This window comes from Plecotus auritus (genome assembly GCF_963455305.1).
Source record: "Plecotus auritus genome assembly, chromosome: 4".
Classification (NCBI taxonomy): Eukaryota; Metazoa; Chordata; class Mammalia; order Chiroptera; family Vespertilionidae; genus Plecotus; species Plecotus auritus.
In genome coordinates this window covers 172,720,799-172,745,394 of record NC_137775.1, presented here as the reverse complement: position 1 = coordinate 172,745,394, position 24,596 = coordinate 172,720,799, and the positions used below count along the sequence as shown (strand labels likewise).

Below are 24,596 nucleotides of genomic sequence, written 5' to 3'. Positions count from 1 at the left end.
GATGGCTACATGAATAAAAAGATGAGAGCAGTAAACTGGGAAAGGGATAAAACCTTGGTGGTACAGGTAATACTTGATTCATTTGAAGTAGATAAAAATCCCTGGGAAAAGAATATAAAGTGAGAGAAAAGATAATTTTAGGAAAACATCTTGGTGAAATCTAATATTTTAGAGCATATTGGAGTATATGGATTGTAAAGAATGAAAATAAATTGTCTCAGAGAAGGAAAACAAGAACAGAAATGTGTGGTATTCCAAAGGGAAAAACATGAGAAAGACAAGGTAACCATCACTGCTGGATTATGCTGAGAGATTGAGATGAGGAATGAAAAATATCCATTGGATTTTAACACAAGGAGATCATTGGTGACCTGAGCTAAGAATGCTTTGCTGTAGTGACTGGGGTGAAAGCTAGATGAAAATGTGTCGAGGAGTAAGTAGGAGCTCAAGAAATGAAGACAGAATAATGACTCATTCAAAAAGTTTCTCTATGAAGGTTTAAAAGACTATACAGCTGTTTCTGGAGAATGATAGAAGTTTGAAGGAGCTTTTACTTTTCTGAGATGCGAGTTTTTTTTTTTTTTAACATGTTTAAATTACCCAAGTAGTTGATGTGATTAAAAATACAGAAAAGAGACACTTAACAGATATTTCAGAACATGGAACTGAATAGGATCAAAGACATATGGGGTATGGGTTGACTTTGACCAGAAGTAACATCCTCTCTAAAGAAAGAGAAGGGAGGAAGAAAGGAGCAATCTAGATAGCTGTGTAGGTTTTGTAGTGCTAAATTGAGGATATTTCTGGAATTTAAATTTTCTTTGTAGAATTTGAATAAAGTGGAGAAAGTTTGAAGGTTTGGACAAGCTTGGAGAAGTTATGAGCCAGATGTATCTGCTAGAATTTGAACATTATTGGGGGGCCATTTAGGTAGACTATTATGAATTTACAGTGAAAATAATTTACCTCAATGTGTGACTCCATTCAGCTGCTCGGGATGTGACATAGAAAACAGAGTTCATTCAAGATTTATTGCTTTAGTTTTCTTTGAATTTTATAATATCATCACCTACCCCCTCAGTATCATCTGCCATCTTATTACTCCTTCAGATTTAGAAATTTGGATGACAATTTTCCTTTATCAATATATGCTGTCATCATTATGATTGGTTAAGTGTATAGGTTGACAGATCAATTAATACCCTACAGAAATTTCACTTCCATGTTAGGCAATAAATTCCATTCTGAATCTTGGTATTTCCTGGAACATCTCATCTTTAAAATCATGGATTACCAATCAACAATCAATCACCTTGTTCTCTCTACCTCCCATCAGTCTCCAGTACCTTGACACACCTTGTTTTCTTCCATGGTTTTTTTCATTCAACCTCTCTCTTTACTATCCAGGCAAGAAGAACTAGAATAAAACTTAAATACCTATTTTGCCCAAATCTTCATTTCTTTGTACTTTTTTTCTTCCATTTTACATCTGAGAAAAACCTTACCCTTTCTCAATTGAGCAATCTGGCTTTGATTTTATGCTTGGAGTATTAAATGCTATTGAAAATCACAAAACCATGAAAACGGGTGTCATAATAAATTTGTGATCTCCTGTCTCATTGTGACCCTGGTGATTCTTCTAAGTGCCCACGTTTTCTTCTCCTTTCCATTCTCCACAGTAGCTTCCTTATAAAGCCCTGCCACATTTGCTTCATATTTCCTGAAGAAAAGAAAAACTTGAATATATTTAACCTCTTCCTGTTTGTATCATTTATTTTTATTTTTGGTATTGGCATAATAATTTAAATTAAATTTGGGTTTTAATTTAAAAACTATTAATATCAGCCCCAGCCAGGTAGCTCCATTGGTTGGAGTGTCCTGTGTTCTGTACACCAAAATTCCCTGTAAGCACATGCCTAGGTTGCTGGTCCGATCCTGGCTGGGGTATATACTGGAGGCAACCGATTGATACTTCTCTCTCTCTCTCTCTTTCTTTTCCTCTCCCTCCCTCCACTTCTCCCTTTCTTTCTCTAAACATATCCTTGGGTAAGGATTACAAAAATTATTAATATCCAAAATTGCCTCAACCCTATTCTCTATCACTCCCACCTTCTGTGTACCTATGCTTTTAGACAATGCTTCATAACGTGGCCCCTCTTTATCTCTTCAAGAATGTCTTTTGTCACTCTTTTCCAATCTAATGTTTCTTTGACATTAAGCTGCTTCAAATTCCCTATCTGTCAGTATTTCTTTCTCATCTTATTTGTACTTCATTGTGTCTCCAGTTTTTATTTTTATTTTCTCAGTGCATAGAATAGTACCTGGTACAAAACAAGTATCTAAAAAATAATAAATAAGTGAAATTTGAAAATGGCTCTTTTTTTTTTTTTTTTTGATTGGGAGATGATGAATTGTCTCATAAAATATATTCCTGGATCAAAAATGTTTTTTTTAAAATCTTTAAATCTACTCTGCTAGAGAGGTAAGTGAACACCTCCTTCATTCTAATACATTGATTCTTACCTCCTCTCTGTCCATTTTCAATATAGTTTATACCAGCGGTCGGCAAACTCATTAGTCAACAGAGCCAAATATCAACAGTACAACAAAGATTGAAATTTCTTTTGAGAGCCAAATTTTTTAAACTTAAACTTCTTCTAACGCCACTTCTTCAAAATAGACTCGCCCAGGCCATGGTATTTTGTGGAAGAGCCACACTCAAGGGGCCAAAGAGCCGCATGAGGCTTGTGAGCCGCAGTTTGCCGACCACTGGTTTATACTGATTCTGAACAAGCTCCTGTCTTTTAGTATGTTTTCCCGTTGGTGCATAACAGTAATAACTGTATGTGCTTATTCTGGAGATAATATTCAATCACGTTATTCTGTTTTTAGAGAGTGAGATTATTCTTAGTTTGACCAAGTGTAATAATTGGAACTTTATTTCTCCAATATTAGCAGCTTAAGTTAGATTTAGGTATTTGTTTTATTTCTGACCCATTCCATGAATTGATTATTGGCATTCAGTTTTAAAGCTGGATATAAAGAAGTAGAAGGACCAGGCTTATGGTTTGAATTGGACAAGAACAAGCCTGTGGACTTTGAGGGCTTATAGGAGGTAAACAGAAGGCCACGAGGTCACACAGTGGAGGGAATAGAAAATAACCTGGTCTGTTTTCCCAGTGCTGTGTCACTTTCTCAGTCTCATTTAAATGATGATGTGCCGGTGACAACAGAAATATTTTTCTTAACCACATCAAATACTTATCAAAAGAGATGTGAAAAAAATGCTTATAGAAGGTGTTTTACTCATGATTTCCAGGTGTAATTCAACAGTAGTTGCTCAGGTGTTTAGATTTTTGCTTTCCCATAACCTTATCCTTCTTCCATTCTTTCCATATGAGCACAAATCAACTAACAAGATAAATGAAGGCATTTTTAGAGGGAAAACATGGCTTATATAAAACATTAGCTTCGAGTGGATTCATCCATGGTGGTACAGTAGTCTACTTTGCAAGTGTGCTTTTTAAACTTAGGAGTAGCTTCAGAAATCACGGAGGGAGGTTCCCCCTGGGATAGCTTTTTAGTTTCTGGGATCTGTTTTCTATGTGATTTCACCTAAGCAATATAAATAAGGTTAACTGTGACCTGAAAATAAAATGGCTACTCTGTCATTTTGCTTACAACACAGTATAATCTGTGCCCTCATTAATTTTATTTGTCAGATTTTAAAAGTATAGCTCCACAAAGAAATGAAAACCATGGAAAGAGAAAACTTTCAGGTTAGGACACTCTTAGATTTTATGGTTAAATTTTGATAAGCAGCTATATTATTCATGCATGTATGTTTGATTGCATACATTGCAATTTTATTGTTTTTAGACTGCACTGAAAGAAATTGCTGTATTTCTATGTGATATTTATTCCAGGTCAAACAATAAAAGGTATTAAGAAATGAATTTTCAGTTTTGAGAAAGAGGTCAAGGTTCCCTCTGTTTTATATTGTCTAGATTCCAATCAGTCCACAGTTTTTGTTTTTGTAGGTTGGGGGTGGGATTTCATGTTACTTTTTTAGTAGTCTTTTTAATTCACTATCTGCTTTAGATTGCCAAGAGCTTAAGTACAAACTATTAATTGATTTCTGTCGACTTGCTCTTTCTTATACGATGAGCAAAATATTGATCACTTTTTTTTACTACCTAAGGACTGTTTATTCTCTGTTAGCTGATATTCAGTTCTTTTTCTTAAACTGAGTACTTGACTTGTGAGATGTGCTTCCTCTCCCATCTGCTGGGGGCAATTTTCCAAATGATGTGTGTGGTAGGCCATGGTCAAGCCGACTGCACTGGAGATTTGATTGGCCTGATGAAGCACAAGAAATATAACATAGACGTATATGTCTTTGGAGCAGCAAGAATTCCACTAAAACAAGAGGGCTGGCCCTTTAGTGCTGGCATGGGCCCCATCCAGATGGTTATTAAAGATGAAAATTCTATATCCTACCCTGTGTGCTGATTGGGAGGATTGGGACTTGGGTATTTTTAAATTTTGGCTCAGCCCTTGTGTGGAATAAAACAAAGCCTCAGGGAGCATCTACTCAATTGCATTCTTAATTCTGTGTTTATTCTTTGCAAGGATTATTTGCTAGTATAATTGTAAATCAAAAGAGAAAGCCAACCATAGCTGAGTCATAGTCCCCATTCTTGCCAATGCTAGAACCTGAACTAGTTTTTTGTTGTTGTTGTTCTGACCAGGTTAGAAAAAGATCTTTATTGGACTGGCTCATGAGTTCTTGCCACTTCCTGAATAACATCAACACTTCCTGGCTTTTGCAGTTCCATGATGTTCCTTTTTAAAAAAAGAAACAAAAAGTATTTTTTATTTTTATTGATTTTTAGAGAGAGAGGCAGAGAGAGGGAGAGAGAGAGATAGAAACCTTGGTGAGAGAGAAGCATTGATCATGGATGGGCAGCCTCCTGCACACCCCCTACTGGGATCAAGCCTGCAACCTGGGCATGTGCCCTGACAGGGAATCCAATGGCGACCTCCTGGTTCCTAGCTCAACGCTCAGCCACGGAACCACACCTGCTGCGGCGTGGTGTTCCTTTTTATCCTTATCATACCCACTGGGGCACAGGCACTATTGTCTTGTTCATGTTTTAAAAATCATTAAGCTTAGAAAAATTCTGACAGGTACGTAAACGTCACCGTTACCAGCCCTAATTTACTTATACTTCCCAATTTCAATATTGAAATAAGAAGATCCAAACGTTACCTACATGTAGACAACTTTGAAACTTCAGAGCAATGATCTGCATTCTAAGCAAGCGCCTAGCCTCATAACGTTCAGATTTCTAGCACTTCATTCACACAAAGATGAACAAGAGGAAGGCCAGTGCTTGCCGATCTAGGGCACCAAGAGTGAAGAGGAGTCTTTTAGTGCAGGGCAGAGAGGCATTGGAGTCCTAGTTGACATAATGGTGCTGAAACTTCAACAAAGCATAGAGAATGAGGGAAAACCAGGTGTTGGGAACAATATCTACGAAGTCATGCTTATGCTTTGGACCTCTGTCTCTGTCTCCCACTGATTCTTTATTCAATTATAATTTGCCATCATTATACACCTAAACTTAAATTGGCCTTAAAAGCTACATCAGTTGCCAAATTATCAAATGCATTTACCTTTTGTCATCTTCAGTTTATGAGCATTTGTCTTTTGATAGCTTCACTCATTGTTGAAATTCTACCATTGGTAAAACTGTGCTGTTATAATATTATTTTTAGTCAAGCAGTCACAAAGCATTTAATGACTACCATATGATAGGCACTCAAAAAACAATGATAATCAAACACATAAGTAGCTTCTGTCCCCAGTGATTTTACAGTTTCGTGAGAGTGATTAGTATTAAGAATCTATTGTTTAATTAATAAATGTATTTTGAGCACCTACTTGATGCCATGTTGTGTTCTAAACATCAGAAAAACAATGTAAAAATAGTGCATTGAAAAGTTACAGTATCTGCCCTAGCCAGTTTGGCTCAGTGGATAGAGTGTCGGCCTGCGGACTGAAGGGTTCCAGGTTTGATTCCGGTCAATGGCATATGTACCTTGGTTGTGGGCAAATCCCCGGTAGGAGGTGTGCAAGAGGAAGCTGATAGATGTTTCTTTCTCATCTATGTTTCTAACTCTCTATCCATCTCCCTTCCTCTCTGTAAAAAATCAATAAAATATATTAAAAAAATTAATGTGGAAATTCAAGTGACCCAAATCACCAAAACGATTAAAAAAAAAGTTACAGTATCTTGGAGCAGATACAAAGTAACAATTAAATATATAATTTTTCCATATGAGTGCAATTAAGAAAAGTAAGTCAGGGTAAGAGAAGAGTAATAGAGAGTAGGTGCTATTTTAAATACTGTATGATTTTAGATTTATTTATTAATTATTTTAATACATTTTTATTGTTTAAAGTATTACATATGTCTCCCTTTTTCCCTCATTGCCTTCTCCACCCCTCGCCCCCCAAGCCATCACCACCTACTGTCTGTGTCCTTGAGTTATGCATGTACACTCATGAGTTCATTGGTTGATCTCTTCCCTCCTTCCACATTTTAAATGTCTTTAAGATATCCAAGAGGAGTTGTTAAGGAGGCCATTGATTACATGAGGCCAAAATTAAGGAAAGTAGTTGGAAACAAAGGTGTGGGCATTGTGTATACACTGAAACCAGGAGAGAGGTTAGGTGCAGATAAAGAAGAAGGTTCATGGGATGGAGAAAAGGTGCAGGGATCGGTGAAGTTAAGTGAGAAGGAGCAGCAGAAAAATGTATTTCCCTGGATGCCAAGTACAAAGTGCTTCAATAAGAACGGGCTGTTCAGTTTTGTGAATTGCAACTGCGAAGGACTAGCAAGATGACTTCCGATTATCTATAGGATTGGGAAAGATAAGTCTTTTTGAACTTGAAAAGAGCAGTTTCAATGAAGTGATGGAGCAGATGTCAGACTGAAGCAGATTAAATTATGACTTGTTGGTGTTGAAGTGGAGAGAAAACAATTCAAATAACAAGACAAATAAATTGGAAATTGCACCTGAAATGAATGCTTCAGATATAACAGTGTTATTTGACTTAGTCAAGAAAGGTTTTATGGGGAAGTGATTAGAAACTGAGGTCTGAAGGTTGAGTTGGTTTAAGGAGATAATAAAGGAGCGAAGGTTGAAAAGCACATAAAGACTTTATAGTAAGGCGAATTTGAGGACTGAAAGTTTGGAGTGGATGTGTATGTGTTTAAAGAGAAGTCAGTTGGCACAAGTCTGTATTGTCTTTAGCCTTAGAACATTGGATATAATTTGATTTATTTTTAAGAGAGATGTGAACAACATTATGTCTTGATGAGATACACACATTTGTATATATTTTAACATATCTTGTCAGCTATTTATATAAGGATGCGTTTGTAGCTTGCTTAGGTTTACTACATGGTAGTCCTTGAGGATGGGAAATTAATTTGCATAACATCCATAGTTCCAATATTTGTGAACAAATGATTGCAATCAAGTAGGCAATCCCTTCAGTTACCTGTAGATATTTTCCTTCCCACACAGACTCATTTGGGCTCTACTCCCCATCAAGTTACCTGTACCAGATCTTTTTCCTTAAAGACAGGAGCTTCCAAGCCAGGAATCTAAACCAATCTGGGCTAATGTGTTTTCCCGCCCTCTCAGGATCTCTAAGTGCGTAGAACTAAGTCCTTCTGGCAATGAGGCCCTGCCTTTATGTTCCAAAGTCATCATTCCTCCCTCCCCCAAGTGCATATAATTTGAAGGAAGCAGTTTTAGGAGAGATAGCCAAGTACCAGTTTAATACCATTTCACTCAGCAATCTTCAATAATTGGCTTCTTTTTAAAAATTTGGCATAAAAAAGAGTACTTAATATCTTTTCTGTTTCCTGTCTGATGTCCTGTGGTCCGAGTTCTCCCGAGCAGTGGCCTCCAGAGCAGGAGCTGCCATGTTGTAGGATGTTCCCAAATCATGAATCAGGATGGATTCTTCTTGTCTTCGTGGCTGCACTTGGTGGCAGTTTACGCAGCCTGAGATGAGGATTTATTTTTCCCCTCTGAAGATTTCAGGAATGGTTTTGTCAGGTTTTGGAAAATGTGCTTGAGGGGCAGTGATAAAGTGAGTGCTGACTCAGAAAACGCCGGCTGTCAGAGAACATATTTATCTCCACATTTGGGAGGCAGAGCAGGAAAAGCACAAATCTTCAAACAACCCGTGTGAAAACTTTCTAAGGTAAGGGAGAAGGTCAATATGACATGGCTTTCTGTCCATTTTATTTATAGCTTATGGGCTGCTGCGTAGGCATAGAGAATAATCTGAAATCTATGACCATTCAAAGAGGAACATTCCCTCCCGCCTTAGTAATACAGTACTTAGGATAACGTGATTGTTAGATGGTCTGTTTCATTCTATTTCTGAAATAGATTTCATGATATCAGAGAAATAGTTATATTAAAAATATTCTTCTAGGTTTGTCTAAAGTAGAGGTCTACCTGTTTTTGTAAATCAACTGTTAATGGAATGTGGCCCAATTTATTTGTTTACATGCTGCTTACGGCTGCTTATGCACTACAACAACAGTTCCAACAGAGACCTTTGGTCCACAGAGTTTAAAGTTGTTATTTGGTCCTTTAAGAAGAGGTTGGTTGTTTTCTGGCCAAGAAGGAAATTTTGTCATAAAAGGAAGTTTCCATGTTGTTTTCTATAATGACATGAATAAGCTTGCTCTAATTGTGGTAGATGCAGAATCGTGATGGGAGTGTCTATTTATTAGTTGGTAGTGTTATTCTACTGATTGATCCATTTGTTTGCTCAGTATAGTTGGGTTTTGAATAGGGCTAAAAGTGAAAAGAAAATACATTTATATCTTCTTCATGCAAGTAAAGCTTTTGAGTTAGCTGTCACAATTAGGTATTGATTGAAGAGCTACTGAATCTACCTGTGTGAGCCAAATGTCAATTAAACCTGTAGGTTCAGGTTCCCTTTCCATCTAAGACTTTTCCAAAAAGTGACTCTTCACAATTTCTTCAAAAAATATGAATGGCCACAGTGATTAATATAAAGCCATATGGCTATGAGTGTGGAGTCCCAGTAAAAACATGGCAGATTATGTCTATGTTTATGTCTGTGTCTGTGTCTGTGTCTGTGTGTGTCTATGTCTATGTCTATGTCTATGTCTATGTCTATGTCCATCCCTATGTTTATCCCTATCCCTACTCAACATTTCTATCTCTTTGTTTATGTGTTTGTGTATTCTTCCATCTTAAGTACTTTTTATAGAAACTAGAAAATTTGACATAATTAAATATTGCATGTATCTGCATGTTTTGAGTTCTAGTTTGCTGTTCACTATGCCAATTAATATTCATATAACTAAAGATTAGCAATGTGCCAGCTGCTAAAGGGGAGCAAAAAGGCATGGCTCCTCACCCCATCAAGCCTTCATATTTGGGGGGGACAGATATTAAGTACATTGTAAATACTTTGTATTCATAGTTCTCTTTTTCCCTCGGTATCTGAGAGGAAAGGCACAGATCATGCGTCTCTGGCTGCAGGAAATGTTCACAAGCTGCACACACCCATGCACCTGCCCAGATGAATATTTCTGGCACTTCCCCTCGTGTCCTCTCTTGGTTCTCATCCTTCAGGTAAAACCACAGCCTGACTTCTAACCTCAGAGATCCAAACCTGAAGCTTCTAAAAACATGGAGTTTCTGATGTTTACACATCAGCAGGTCTGCATTTCGGCCATTCTTTGAGAAACCAGATCTGGCAAACCTGGGTGTGTGCACTCTCTCCAGGCAAGGGCTTGCGGAAGCAGGAGCAGCTGTGCCTCAGGGAGGGTGTTAAAGGAATGAAGACATCAATTTACCAAAACACACAAAGTGGTTCAAGTCACAGAGCAGAGTATTTGGGTTATAGTAGAGCAGGTCTTTGAGTTTGTTTTGGACAAAAATTGTTTAAAAGTTTCTCCCAGAAGAAGCATTGTCATTTTAATCAGTTCTACAAGTTCACCTTTACTCTTAGTTGCAGTATATCCTGATCAGTAGTAGACAGGAAGTGAAACAAAGGTACATAACCCTAAAAAAGCCGAAAAACTCCAGCTCAGGTGTGTCTGGTAAACAACACCCAGCAACTGGACTGAAAAATGCCACCAAGTGATCCTTTTGCCTGTTTGCAAATTGCAGCCACATGCTTTTGACTGAATTTTTCTGCATATGCTCTGACCTCCTTACGTGTTCTCTAGAAAACTGCAAGAATATTCTCATGACAGTTTTATTATGTTGAAATTTAAAACACCTTTTATGGAAAAAGTATCTTAATTAAAACCAAGAATGGGTCATTTATTGGGAGAAAATATTCTTTATTCTTATATATGCAAAGGGTTAATTTCTCTGATGTTCAAGATATATTTTAAAAAAATTTAAAATAAAGTGACAGAGCCATAGAAATAATTCAACAGGATAAGGACAATGAGAAGTGATCCTAGTGGCCAAGCCTGTGAAAAGATGCCAAATCTCAACTGTTGTCATAGAAATGAAATGATGACCACAGCACCACCACCACTACCAATATAATCCAGATTTCACCCACCAGATAGGAAGTATTTGAGAACATTTAGTAATACCCAGTATCACAAGGTAAAAAATTTCTGTCTTCTTAACAATCAGCAATTCTGTAAGTGCTGTGGAATATTTGGAAAGCATTTTGTTATAACTTATGAAAATTTAAATTTCCCATCCTTTTGGACCTAATAGCTCCATTATTAGTTATTTATTCAATACAGTTAAGATACTAGATTATAAAAACATACAGCTAGATTTTTCATTGGAGCATTATTTATTTTAGTATAAAATTGGAAATAAGATAAAATAAACATCAGTACGCATGAGGTTGAGTAAATTATACTTCCCTATTGTGTAATGCTCTTTAGCTATCATAAAGAATGAATTATAGTTGCCTGTCTGTCCATTCTGTTTTTACAATAAGAATAGTATGTTATAGAATGTGTAACATATGATCATACCTTTAAAAAAATAAAAACAACTAATGGCAAAGCAATATTCTCTTTATATGATGGCTTATATAAGCAAAGTGTTACACAAAGCTTTATCAGTGGTTAAATTAAGGTTATGAGATTAGTATGAGGCTCCTTAAAGACATTGTTTTTTTTAAAAAATATATTTTTATTGATTTCAGAGAGAAAGGGAGAGGGAGAGAGAGAGAAACATCATCAATGATGAGAGAGAATCATTGATCAGTTGCCTCCTGCATGCCCCCTACTGGGGATCCAGTCTGCAACCGGGCAGGGCATGTGCCCTTGACCGGAATCGAACCTAGGATCCTTCAGTCCACAGGCTGATGCTCTATCCACTGAGCCAAACCAGCTAGGGCAAAGACATTGTTATTTTGACACTAACATTTTGTTTAAAAGCACATGAATTTTTATTACTATACATATAAATTTAAATAGTTATTTCATGTTATAATTCTGCCCCCATACTCCAAATCTAAATATAGAATACAATCCAAACCTTTTACCCCAACCCATTAAGTCTCTTATGATTCACTTTTCGCCCAACATGATCTTGAGCAATTCCAGCATTTCTTAGCTGCATCTAGAAACAATATACAATATTTTAGTTTATTTTGGGAAAAAAATGCAGTTCTTTCTTACCTTAAAGTCTCCTCACTCTCATACCCTCTGGCTGGAACCAGCTTTCCTATACTGTTTGGCTGATTCAGTTGAAATGTCACTTTGATCCTTCATTAGCAATTATGTTCTCCATTATAAATTCTTATAAGGATTCTGAAGAATGTTGTTTATTTTTATCAATTGTGTGAGGACTTTTATTTTTTTAATATGTTTTTATTGATTTTTGTTAGAGAGAGAAACATCATTGTGAGAGAGAAACATTGATCGGTTGCCTCCCACATTCACCCTGACTGGTGATGGAACTACAACCTTTTGATGCCATCTTATGGGGCTCAGAATTTCTAATATGAAGATTTTTGAGTATGCCGTACAAGGTGAACTAAACAAATATTTATCAAATGTCATTTTAAAAATCTAGAATCTCACTATGAAAAGAAACAAGGGTCACACATACAATGGTCATTTATTACTTACATTGACAGTTTCTGGACTATTTCACTTAAAAAGAATTTCAGCTTGTCATACGAAAATTTTATATGGCAGGGTTATTTCAATATAGGTTTAATTTACTATGGAAATGAATGAGTGCCCTTTTTTAGTTTTCTGTCCAGCTACAGGAGCTGTTACTATGGAAATTTTTGTTGGATAAAAGGAGTTTTACAAGTTTGTTTACTAACATAAATATTTAGGATCATAGGCATATTCTTTGATCCTTACAGCCCTACGTCATTTCAGATAGTGAAAAAAATAAAAAGTTTTGGCCACTTGGATTAGAATCTTCTAAAGACGTAAATATTTGGATAGAATGCAAGTATTAATTTAAGAGGTTCTGACAAGACAAAGTATGAAATATCCAAGTAACTTGGAAAAGAGTTAAAATGTCTTATATTTAGGGAACAAACTCTTATTTGAAATGATAGAAACAGTTTATCTTTTTCACATGCTCTATCTGACTGCATTCAGTTACTGAGTGCAAAGAGTGCAAGTTTACCAGGTTAAATTGTTTCATTAGATACACTCGGTTAGCTAACAGACACATCAGGCATCTACATAGGATGTCCTTTACCTCAGGCCATGAATATCTTGAAGTACATTAATATAGATCACTTTGGTATGACATTATTTGGAAAGAGTTACATTACTTTGAACCTTGAGCCCTTGCTTTACTTATTTAATAAAATAAATAGAAATCAGTATGACATTTAGTTTTGTCTAGGAATACGAGGCCATGAGTATATAATTTATTATTATAAAATAAAAGCATGGCCCTAACTGGTTTGGCTCAGTGGATAGAGCATTGGCCTGCGGACTGAAGCGTCCGAGGTTCGATTCTGGTCAAGGGCGTGTACCTTGGTTGCAGGCACATCCCCAGTAGGGGGTGTGCAGGAGGCAGCTGATCAGTGTTTCTCTCTCATCGATGTTTCTAACTCTCTATCTCTCTCCCTTCCTCTCTGTAAAAAATCAATAAAATATATTAAAAAAAAGATAAAAGCATGGGTTTTTGAGCACCAAAATATAATGATATAATTCTATAGCATTTATTTTGGTGGTGGTTTTTAAATAGTATGCAAGATACATAATTAATTCCATAGGAGGAAAGCAGTTAGTTTGTAAGATATTTTAATAGATCACATGATATTAATAATAAATATTTATCTGATTTTTATACCTAATAAAATATAGTTTATATAGATTTTTCACCAACTTACAAATTAAACAGTAAAGTGTATAGTCATATACCGACCCTAGTTGCTGACAGTCTTAAAGCTTCACTGCAGGTACATTAGAGCAATTGAAAAAGAGAAAGAGAAAGCCATTGGTAACATTTTTACTCTACATTACCATTTATGAATACAGATAACTTCTGAATTATTGGCCTGACTTATTTCTGTTTAGCTTGATTTATAGATTTATATATATACAGGTCAGACAAAATACTTTTGTTGACACTCTATTTATATGTGTGCATAATTCACTGATAAAATATTATTGGCCTTCGTGTCCCTCCCCCTCCCCCCCGCTTTATTGGGCAAGCTCAGAGTCACCACAAGTTAGATGAAATGGAAAATCTATTTTTATTCTTCTGTAAGAATAGCCACAAATAGGAATTCTTTGTTTGAACACACACCCATATAAACTAGGGTCTAGAGGTACAAAAAGTCATGGAATGACAATCCGTCCCTCAAAGCAAGGGGTTTTATTTAATTCCCCTTTATATGATTTTTAAGCCACATCAAATGCTTCAAGGGCCTATAGTTTGTAAAACTCGGCATGATGGAGAGTTAATTATGTCCTGGGAAAAGTTTAAAATTGCAAGTTACCTTAGTAAAACATTTACGAAGCATCACAAGCTTGGTTTTCTGGAGAACATTTCAAAACAAAAGAAGTTCTATGTAAGTTATAAACCAGTGACAGATGCGAACCAGCACAAGCTGTGCACAAAGGTGATAGAAATGCAATGTCAGCAAATGCCCAAAGCGGAATTTTCCAAAAAATTATTTCAGTTAAGAATGAGCTCAAAAATTTGGCAGAATTTCAGCAATAATATTGTAGAGGGTAAATCACATGTGTGAATTTTCAGAGACTGCAGTGGCAAAGTGTGTGTATATTTATGAAACCTCCCCTAGCATCTCAGCATTGGTATGTGAGGAAAAAAACCATCTCTTAATTAACCATGGTCATATAAGTCCTTTTTTCTTCTTTACATGCAAGTCTAAAAATATTAATGTCTTCATAATTATCTGTCCAACACTAAGCACAGTGCTTAGCACATAAAAAGCATGGAGATATTGAAATATCAGATACTGGTTAATTTTTCTTTCCTCAAAATAAAATTTGGTGCATGAGTTTGAAATGTGGGTTAAAATTTTATTTATGATTTGGTTCAATTGATTACAAATATTTATACTGAATGAATTACAATAGTGTTAGGTACAGAAGACTAAAAAAGTACAAAGTATATAAGCTGGTTGTCATGTTATTAACTGACAATATAGAAAATTATATAATTCAGTTCAAATATTAGTTGTACAGAAAAAAGTAAGTCCAGAAAGGCAGTTAAGTTACATTGAGATGATTTTTTTGCAACTTATAATAAAAACATTAAATAATGATGGTTTAAAAGAATAGAAAGTCCTAGATGGCAAATAACTTTAGAGGAATGAAACTTACTTTGTCCCAGGCTTGTAGAGAACAGCTTCATATCTTCATAAACACTTCTTTTATATAATATTGATCAAACTGTTGTGAAATTATCTTATTCTTTGTATGCTGTCCATAGCTTTCAGAGGAAGTCATCTTAACTATATCACATCTGCTTAACTTTTTAATTGCACACCAAACTCCTGTTTGGAAAATTTGTATTTGCTAACACAGAAGACAAATCTGTTTTTTTCCTTAAGCTAACAAGATGAAAAAGAGTTTGGAAAGGGAAGATATTGCAAAGCTATTTTCCCTCCTACTTATTTTGGCGAAACAACTTGAAAATTTACATGCTGGAGACTGTGTGTTCTAAAAACTTTATATTGTATCTAATAATAAATCTATGTGGGGGGATTGATTTTTGAATAATGCCCTGAAGTTCAGGGTATAATGAATTTTGTTGCAATTGTTACTGTTTTTCAGTTGTTACAGTATAACCAAAAAAAAGCAATATTTCAGATAATTTTAATATTTTTGTGGCAGTACTCCCCCATTTTTCTCATATGTGGGTAGAAAATACTATGTATTAAAATTTAGTATTTGATATTAATAGTATTATGTTATTAGTAGTACTATAAAATAGTATAGTATTTTTTCTCATTACAACCTTACTAGTATAGTGAGATTTTGTAGTTAAAAAACTGGGATTCTCATACATTAAGCTTATCTGATCTATTAATATAAATAAATGAAAATAAAATGCTTTTTTAATATATTTTATTGATTTTTTTACAGAGAAGAAGTGAGAGGAATAGAGAGTCAGAAACATCGATGAGAGAGAAGCATCGATCAGCTGCCTCCTGCACACTCCCTACTGGGGATGTGCCCGCAACCAAGGTACATGCCCTTGGCCGGAATCGAACCTGGGATCCTTCAGTCCGCAGGCCGACACTCTATCCACTGAGCCAAACCAGTCATGGCTATATTCTTTATCTTAATGCATTTAATTGGAAATGTGGAAAATGTATGCCCTTCCCAGTGTAGCAATATCAGCTCACTTGTCTCCACAAACATTACATTCTATTACAGGCAAGTCTCCTGCAACAATCATGATTGTGATAAAAAAAATGTGATTAATGAGAAGTGGGTGAAGCAAGTAAAGAGTGTGAGACAGACAGAAGAACTTGGGTCCTGCTTTTCTGAGCATTTTCAAAACAGTTCCTCGAGGACGTGTGTGTGTGTGTGTGTGTGTGTGTGTGTGTGTGTGTGTGTGTGTGTGTGTGTTTAAGTGGTACTACAGGATAGCTGGGCACATCTCTTCTTCATCCTCAACTAGAGAAATTCAACCTCTGTTTGATACATTGGCTTTACTATAGAATTTTATTCAAGAAAAGAATGCTGTTGCTAAAAAATCTTTTAAAACTACTGCTATAACCCTAGCCTGTTTTGCTCAGTGTTTAGAGCGTCTGCCCTTGGACTGAAGGGTCCTGGGTTTGATTCCAGTCAAGGGCACATACCTAGACCTCGGTTGCAGGCTCGATTCCCACCCCGGTCTGGGCACATGGGGGAGCCAACCAATTGATGTGTCGCTCTCATATCGATGTTTCTTTATCTGTCTCTCCCCCTCCCATCCATTATGTCTAAAAGTCGATGGAAAATATATCCTTGGGGAAGGCAGGGGTGGGTGGGTGGGAAGAGATCAAGAAAAGAACTTGTATGCATGTATTCATAACTCATGGACAGTCAATAGTGTGGTGAAGGTCTGGGGCAGGTGGCAGGGGGCAGGGTGCAGGGGTGGGCTAGAAGGGGTCAATGGGGAAAAAGAGGATGTATGTAATACTTCCAATAATACAGATTTTGAAAAAAGTATCTTCTATACTTCTATATATTTTCATCTCATTCTTAGTAACGGCATTCTATTTTTTAAATATGTCGATTAATTAATAAAACTATTCTGTGTTTTTACTATCCATGTAGTAATTTAAAATAACTTACTTATATAATACATATATAATGCCATTACTAAATTCTACTGATTACATTTCTTTTAAGAAACGGAATGACTTTTACATCATTTTCACTCAATTCAGAGATCTTTAGTAATAATGACATTATAATTTTGGACTGTAAGGGTAACTTTGCCTAGAAATAGTAGAGCTCAAAATTAACTATAAGTTGTTCATGTGCATGTACATGTAATTGAAAAGCATGTTCATACATAGATACATAAGAAGTTAATTGGTACAATCTAGCAAGTATCTTAAATCAGGAACTATGCTAGGCATTTGGAGTGCAATACAATCTAAGAAAAACACTATGTCCAGCTAGCTACTTTCTATAAATTCCGTGAATCTAGAGCAGGTGAAAAGTAGGTTTCATTATATGTGCCAACATTACCCCACTGGTAGCATTTGCCTCTTATGCTGGGTAGAGATGGATTCTATTTTAATCATTCATTAAAACTGGCTGCTTGAGTATTGGGGAGGGGAGTGCTGGTAGTTGCAGGTATACATTTGAAATGTATATGTCATATATTGTGATCCTTGTTCTATCATTTTCTTACTTAGAACCAGTAGTTCCTTAGAAAATAATAGGTGCACTTTACAGGCAGCATATTCATATAATGAAAAATATGAGCGGATTGGTATATCATAGGTTCTCATACGAAACTGCAGAAGTGACTTATGATGTGCCATTTCTCTTCGTTTATAAACTCATCTTTATTTTTAGATCCAATGAATCACCATTTTGCCCTTTTCTTCACAAAGAACGTAGAGAGGTTAATGTTCTTGAGAATCCCAGTCCTTCTGGACGATAGCTTTGTTTTGGGCAAAGCGCCATATCTATGATTGAAGTTTCAGCAAAAAGCATTAGACTCAGAGAATGCTTACTTGTCAAACTTCTAAAGGTGGTGAAAGATAAAAGTCCAGAAGCTAAATGGGTAGACAGTAAAATACATTTGACAATGATCAGCTAATGCTTGTCCCATGCCATCCATCTTTACATCCACCTATCCACAACATCATCATGAATATGTTAACATTTTTATAAAATTTAAACAGTGTCATTCAGTGAAGTCTCACTAAATGCTTGTTAATGATATTATGGAAGAGTGATCTGTATGTTCTAAGAAAATTTTCAGGACTGTGGTACATATGTTTTATAATAAGCAAGAATCCTAGTCCTTCTCAGTCTAGGAACAGCTGTGGGCAAACTACGGCCCGCGGGCTGGATCCGGCTGTTCTATCCGGTTCTCTTGCTCTCCCCCCTGCTCCTTTACTTTGAATTTATATTAGTTCACACAAACACTCCATTCATGCTTTTGTTCCGGCCCTCCGGTCCAGTTTAAGAACCCATTGTGGCCCTCGAGTCAAAAAGTTTGCCCACCCCTGGTAGGTAATGTTAGCATACCAAACACCTAGGCATATTAACATTGCCAAAAGCAGATAACAACAAGCATTTTACAAATGAGTGGTTAGCTGTATAGGACTGACCATAATGATAGTAAGTCAGAGTAGGGTGAACCATGGTAGCTACAGACAAATTTTCTCAAGAAAGCCAGACTTAAACTGGTCTTTGCCAGGCTTTCCACAATTAGAGAAAATGGGGCAGTTTTTTAGAGACAGTATGGAAAATATCCTGAGCAGAAGGGCAAGGTATTTTCTAAAGAATTAACTCATTGGTTCATGTGTTTATTTAATTTTACTTGTTTATTCAATGTCAGAACAGAATTGCTTTTACACCTTTGATGCAGTTATGGGAAGCTACAAGGTAGGGTAAACAAAGATGTAAAGGTACCTAAATGAAAATCCCTAGCTAATATGACTCTGTGAGCTTGGATGTCAGGTGAAAATTATGGGCTGAGAGAAGGTTAGAGGGCTTTTTCACATGGGTAGCAGTGGAATCTGAAGATGTGAGTGAAATCACTCAGGAAGAACATACCCCAAACATAACTCTGGGTCAAGGTGTTAAATAAAAGAAAATTATTGATAAAGAAAATTATAGAATAACGAGAGAGGTAGAAACATAGTCAAGAAACAGTGCAATTAAAAAATTGTGTTAGAATATTAAACATTGTTTAATATCTATCAAATCATAAATTATCTTCTGGTATAGTGTTAACGCAGGTGGGCAACTCTTGTTTGTTTATTACTGTGTCATGATCTGTTCAGACCAACTAGATAATGAATAAATATTTGTAAATACAAATCAGAATTAATTAAAAATATGAATATATAGTGCATAAAATTGTTTCAGGAGATAAGTTAGATGTAGAACAGAAAAATGTCCATGCCCAGTAAATGCTTATAATCTATTCTTCTTTGTTAATAAACTACTTTTATATAATTCAATATGAATAAACTTTTGGAAAAGCTTTAGGTTAAGACAGATCATTCTTTTTTGGAAAAAAATGTGTTTAATTGTTGGACATGAATTTATTTATTTAAGGAAACGCATTAATAATACAGCCTGGCAGCTTGAACAGTTTTCTAAATATAGAAAGAATATTCCCTCTTTGGAGGAGTGTATGCTCAATTACAAAGTTGTAAGAAAATGCATTAGTAAAAAAAAAGAGTGAGAGAGAGAAAAAGAAGACAAGGAAACTGTTAAGCTTTAAAATGCATAGCAAATTATGGACCCAGTTAATCTTAAATGTTTAATCCTGTCAAAACATGATAGTGTCAAAGTTTCCATGGTGGACCCCAATGTGAAGTAGAAACCAGTGCTAATTTTTTTTTAAGTCTAAAAAAAATATTTTTATTGATTTTTTTAAAGAGGGAGATGAAGGGGGAGGGAGAAAAAAAAATCAATTGGCTGCATCCTGCAAACCCCCTTCCAGGAATGGAGCCTGTAACCCAGGCATGTGCCCTGATGGGGAATCGAACCTGCAACCTTTCAGTGCATGGGACAACGCCAGACCAGCTGGGCCACACCGGCCAAGCCAGTGCTCAATTCTTTTTTTTTTTTTTAAATATTTTTTATTGATTTTAGAGAGGAGGGAGGGAGGAGAGAGAGAGAGAGAGAGAGAGAGAGAGAGAGAGAGAGAGAGAGAGAGAAACATCAATGATGATTGATCAGTTGCCTCCTGCATGCCCCACACTAAGAGTCAAGCCCCCAACCCAGGCATGTGCCCTGACCAGGAATCGAACTGTGACCTCGTTCATAGGTCGACGCTCAGTCACTGAGCCATGCTGGCCAGGCAGTGCTCAGTTCTTAATTGAATTTCATTTCCCAAGATTTACATACTAGTAGGTTGTTTTTAGTTACTCATTACTCATTTTGATGAGTAACATGATTTTTTTCTCTGTATATAATAATCCCCTTGGCAAAATGCCGTTGCCCATGTCTATGGGCTTGGTTATCTTAGTGATCATCATCCCAGCATAGGACTTCTAACATGTGGGGAAGAAGAATTCTGACAGTGTTTAGACTACAGTATCTAGAGGGCCTGTCCTTGCAGTGTGATAGAAATGTTCTATCTTTACCTCTAAGACAACAGTGAGGATTTTTTTTTTTTTCTCAAAAGTCTTCATGGAGCTGTTTTATGTCTTCTCCCCTGAGGAATTTGGAATTTGCATTTATGCAAGGAAGCAAGGAGCTAAGAATTCACTAATATTGAGTGTTTAAATATATAACAGAGGCAATGCTGGATGCTTAGGCATTTACCTTCACCCTTGAAGTCGGTACTGCTTTTTTCATATTTATGAGAGAAAATGCACCATTTTCTCACTTCTAAAGAGGGGCACTAGAGACTGGAAAACTAGAGAAGCTGGAAGATAAATTGTTCATTAAAGGTAAAATAGTGAGGAGGTCAAAGGGGAAAAGGTGAGAAGGCATGAGATGGGGAGCAGAGCCTGAACCACTGTGCACAGGTTTCTGAAGTGAGACGCCATAGATCAGGGGAGAGAGGCAAGTGTGAGGGGCAGCTGGAGAGGGGAGCAATCATCATGGGGATGATTAAGGAGATGTTTTGCTTTTTTTTTTTTTTAAATATATTTTATTGATTTTTTACAGAGAGGAAGGAAGAGTGATAGATAGTCAGAAACATCGATGAGAGAGAAACATCGATCAGCTGCCTCCTGCACACCTCCCACTGGGGATGTGCCCGCAACCAAGTTACATGCCCTTGACCGGAATCGAACCTGGGACCCTTCAGTCTGCAGGCCGACACTCTATCCACTGAGCCAAACCGGTTTTGGCGAGATGTTTTGCTTTGAAAAATGTGTGCAATATCTCTCTGTGTTTTTACCACAACACCTCCATGTAATCCACTATATTTAAAAATATACTATATACTTGCATTGATTTTTAGGGAGGAGGAAGTGAGACGGAGAGAGGAACATTTATGTGAGTGGAACATCCATCGGCTGCCTCCTGCATGCCCCCTATCAGTGATTGAGACAGCAACCGGACATGTGCGCTGACCAGGAATCAAACCAGGAATCTTTTGGTGCATGGGACAATTCCCAACCACCTGGGCCATACCGGCCAGGGCTATGATTCACATTATTGTCAATAAAAAACTGACTCCAGGGCGGGTCTTGGTCTGATCAGAACCACAACAAGGCCCAGTTACATGGAGGCTACATGTTAATCATGAATGGGAGAAACAAAGATATTAATTATGATTAAAGGTAGAATCCAGTCCAGATCTGTCTGATTCCCGATCTCATATTTTTGTTACTATATTACTTTGCACACACTTTGAAATCAGTTATAAACCCAAGAGGAAACCCCTCAAGAACATTGCTGTATTCTTTATCAATACACCTTCGCATTCTATGAAGGATGTCTGAGTGGACACCTGTTTTGATTGTTTGGCAGATATCTCAGAATTAGACCTCAGTCAAGAAATCAATGCTAGTTGTCTTTCACATGTTCCAAGCTCCAAGCTACTATTTATTTCACTCTGATAGCATTATTATTATTTTTTAAATATATTTTATTGATTTTTAGAGAGGAAGGGAGAGGGAGAGAGAGATAGAAACATCAATGATGAGAGAGAATCATTGATTGGCTGCCTCCTGCATGCCCCCTACTGGGGATCAAGCCCGTAACTCAGGCATGTGCCCTTGGCTGGAATTGAACCTGGGACCCTTCAGTCCGCAGGCCGACACTCTCCACTGAGCCAAACCGGCTAGGGCTCTGATAGTATTATTTATAAATACAGTTCTCAAGAAGTAAACAGCCTAAGTTAGTTTCACTTCCATTAGAAGGAAAGGAGAAAACATTAATTTAATGTATATATAGAAATAAATTACATTTGCTTTTAATAATTTATAAATTGTTTAAGCAAATGAGTTTTAAAAATAAGTTCTTCAATTTTAATAAACACCAAAGTCAGTTTTTAAATTTAAAGGGTAACTTAACAATTGTCATCTCAGTAAAAGGCAATAAAACACTTTTAAAATTTGTAAATAAATAAAATGTAGGACTTAATATATTATGCATTAAGAAATTAGTTCTTAAAGCACTTGAAACACATTTCAGAAAAACAGTTTAATTAGAAAATGGATATTCTCTGAAATATATGTGAATGTCTTAAGAAACAGGACTACAATATTCAGATAATTAAATGACCTATGAAATAGTCACCAGCATTATAAAAATATAATCCACCTAATTTTATGCATGTGAATATTTAAAAAGTGTCAGCGTGTATCTTGATAACAGATTACCCAAAACGAATTGCTAAATATTGATCCTAATAAAACATTTCAAAGTCTCTGTCCCTCTAAGATAGGACTCCAGTCTGGGAAATAACCTGTGCCCATCACCACCTCTCAACTCCTTCCATCACTGTCTGTATAATTGTATTCATCTCTTTGCTTTTGCTTTTACAGTTATGTCACCAGGAATGCCTTAGTTTTCTACCTCAGCTCATGAAAATTGTAGTTATTTTCAGTGCTCTTTTTAGATTTCACTTTTTATGACTTCATTTCAAATTATTCTGAGCCATACTATGCCTTTTCCCAATCTCTTCCACCTCACCCCAGTTTAGCTCAATCCTTGACCCTCTTTTCACCCAACACCTCTCTTTGTGTAGTTATATTATCCATATATGTATATATTATGACTTCATGCCTTTGAATTCAACCTAGAACTCTGTCCTGGATTCCATCCTGTGCTTATTCCTTTTTTTTTTTTTTTTAAATCCTCACTTGAGGATACTTTCCCATTGATTTTTAGAGAGAGTAGAAGGGAGAAGGACAGAGTAAGAAACATCCTTGTGAGAGAGATACATGGATTCGTTGCCTCCTGCACAAGTTCCAACCAGGGCCTGGGATTGTACCTGCAACCAAGGTACGTGTCCTTGACTGCAGTCAAACCTGAGACACTTCAATCCGCAGACCAATGCTCTATCCACTGAGCCAAGCCGGCTAGGGCTTATTCCTTTTCATTGTATATAGTGTCTACATAGGTGGGATTAGTCTAATGTAACTGTTGTGAAATATACATTTATGCATTCCAGGTGATTGCATTTAGTCAGAAAAGGAGGTGAGGCAAGAAAGGAAAATATTTATTAAACATCATGGAAATTCTATGGTTAAAGGACCAAAGTAATTCTTACTTCAAGAGAATATATCAATCCCTAGTTGGTGTGGCTCAGTGATTGAGCATCGACCCATGAACCAGGAAGTCACGGTTCCATTCCCTGTCAGGACACTTGCCTGGGTTTTGGGGTCCATCCCCAGTAGGGGGCATGCAGGAGGCAGCTGATCAATGATTCTCTATCATCATCATCATCATCATCATCATCATCATCATCATCTCTCTCTCTCTCTCTCTCTCTCTCTCTTTCTCTCTCTCTCGCCATCCCTCTCTGAAATCAATAGAAACATTTTTTTTTTAAAGAGAATATAGCAGTAATCTTCAATGGAGAAAAGTGGAGGACATTTTTGAACTTTAAAAACAATTAAACAAGAACATAAACACAAAAAGACCCTGAACATGTCTTTTCTACATTTTATTCTACTAGGTAACTCTTTCTCCTCTCCTGCACAATTAAAAGAAGTAGTCCCCTGTATTTCAGCCCTCTTGGCTCACCTGTTGAGGTCAAGCTTTCCTGTCTCCTTTCTGGCTCACTTCTATAACCTGTTTCTGACTCTAAGTCAATATATGTTTAATGAAGTCAGTAACTGTATGTTATATTTTCACATCTGATCAAGGACTCAAATTTTATTGCCAAGGCTCAGAGGAGACTGGACTCTGACCCTGTCTCCCCTTTTCTTCCTCTTCCCCTGACATTCAGATCTCTTGTCCAGATACCATCCTTTTTGCCCAGAATTTGGTTTCTGTTCCTGACATCCACCCATAACCCATACTCTCTGCCCGAATCATTTCTTGATTGCTGAAACAAACAAACAAAAAACCCTTGAATGATATGTACACATTCCCTGTTTAGTTTTTCCTTATCTTCTCAGCCAGAATCACACTCCACCTCTGTGCTTCCAAATAGGCTGTGAGATCTTTAAGATCCTGGGCCACTGACTAATCATGTCTGTTTGTTTTGTGTGTTTTTTTTTTTTTTTTCTCCCAGAATCTATGACAGTGACCTTCCTGGTCATTGATGACTGTTTGATTTGAATATCGGTACCTTAACTACCTTGTCTAGTTTTTATCAACTGCCTTGCTGATCTGCTCTTTCTCCATACCTTGGTCAATTTCTGCATTACAGTGCTTTTTCCTCTTTCCCATTCCTCCTCTATCTGTTGCCATTGACACCGTGACAACTTAATATCC

The 24,596-nt window shown here is 36.6% G+C and overlaps 1 protein-coding gene across 4 annotated transcripts in view; it reads left to right on the top strand.

Moving 5' to 3' along the window:
• DGKB (diacylglycerol kinase beta) overlaps positions 1-24,596 on the top strand; it is a 554,780-nt gene that overhangs the window by 11,827 nt on the left and 518,357 nt on the right. Inside the window, exon 1 of one of the 4 annotated variants that reach the window (XM_080663709.1) lies at positions 8,168-8,287. The exons of the other annotated variants lie outside the window; for them this stretch is intronic. The gene's annotated coding sequence lies outside the window, so the exon portion shown is untranslated. Of the gene's footprint in view, positions 1-8,167; positions 8,288-24,596 lie in introns of those variants that run through there. 4 annotated transcript variants of the gene reach the window in all.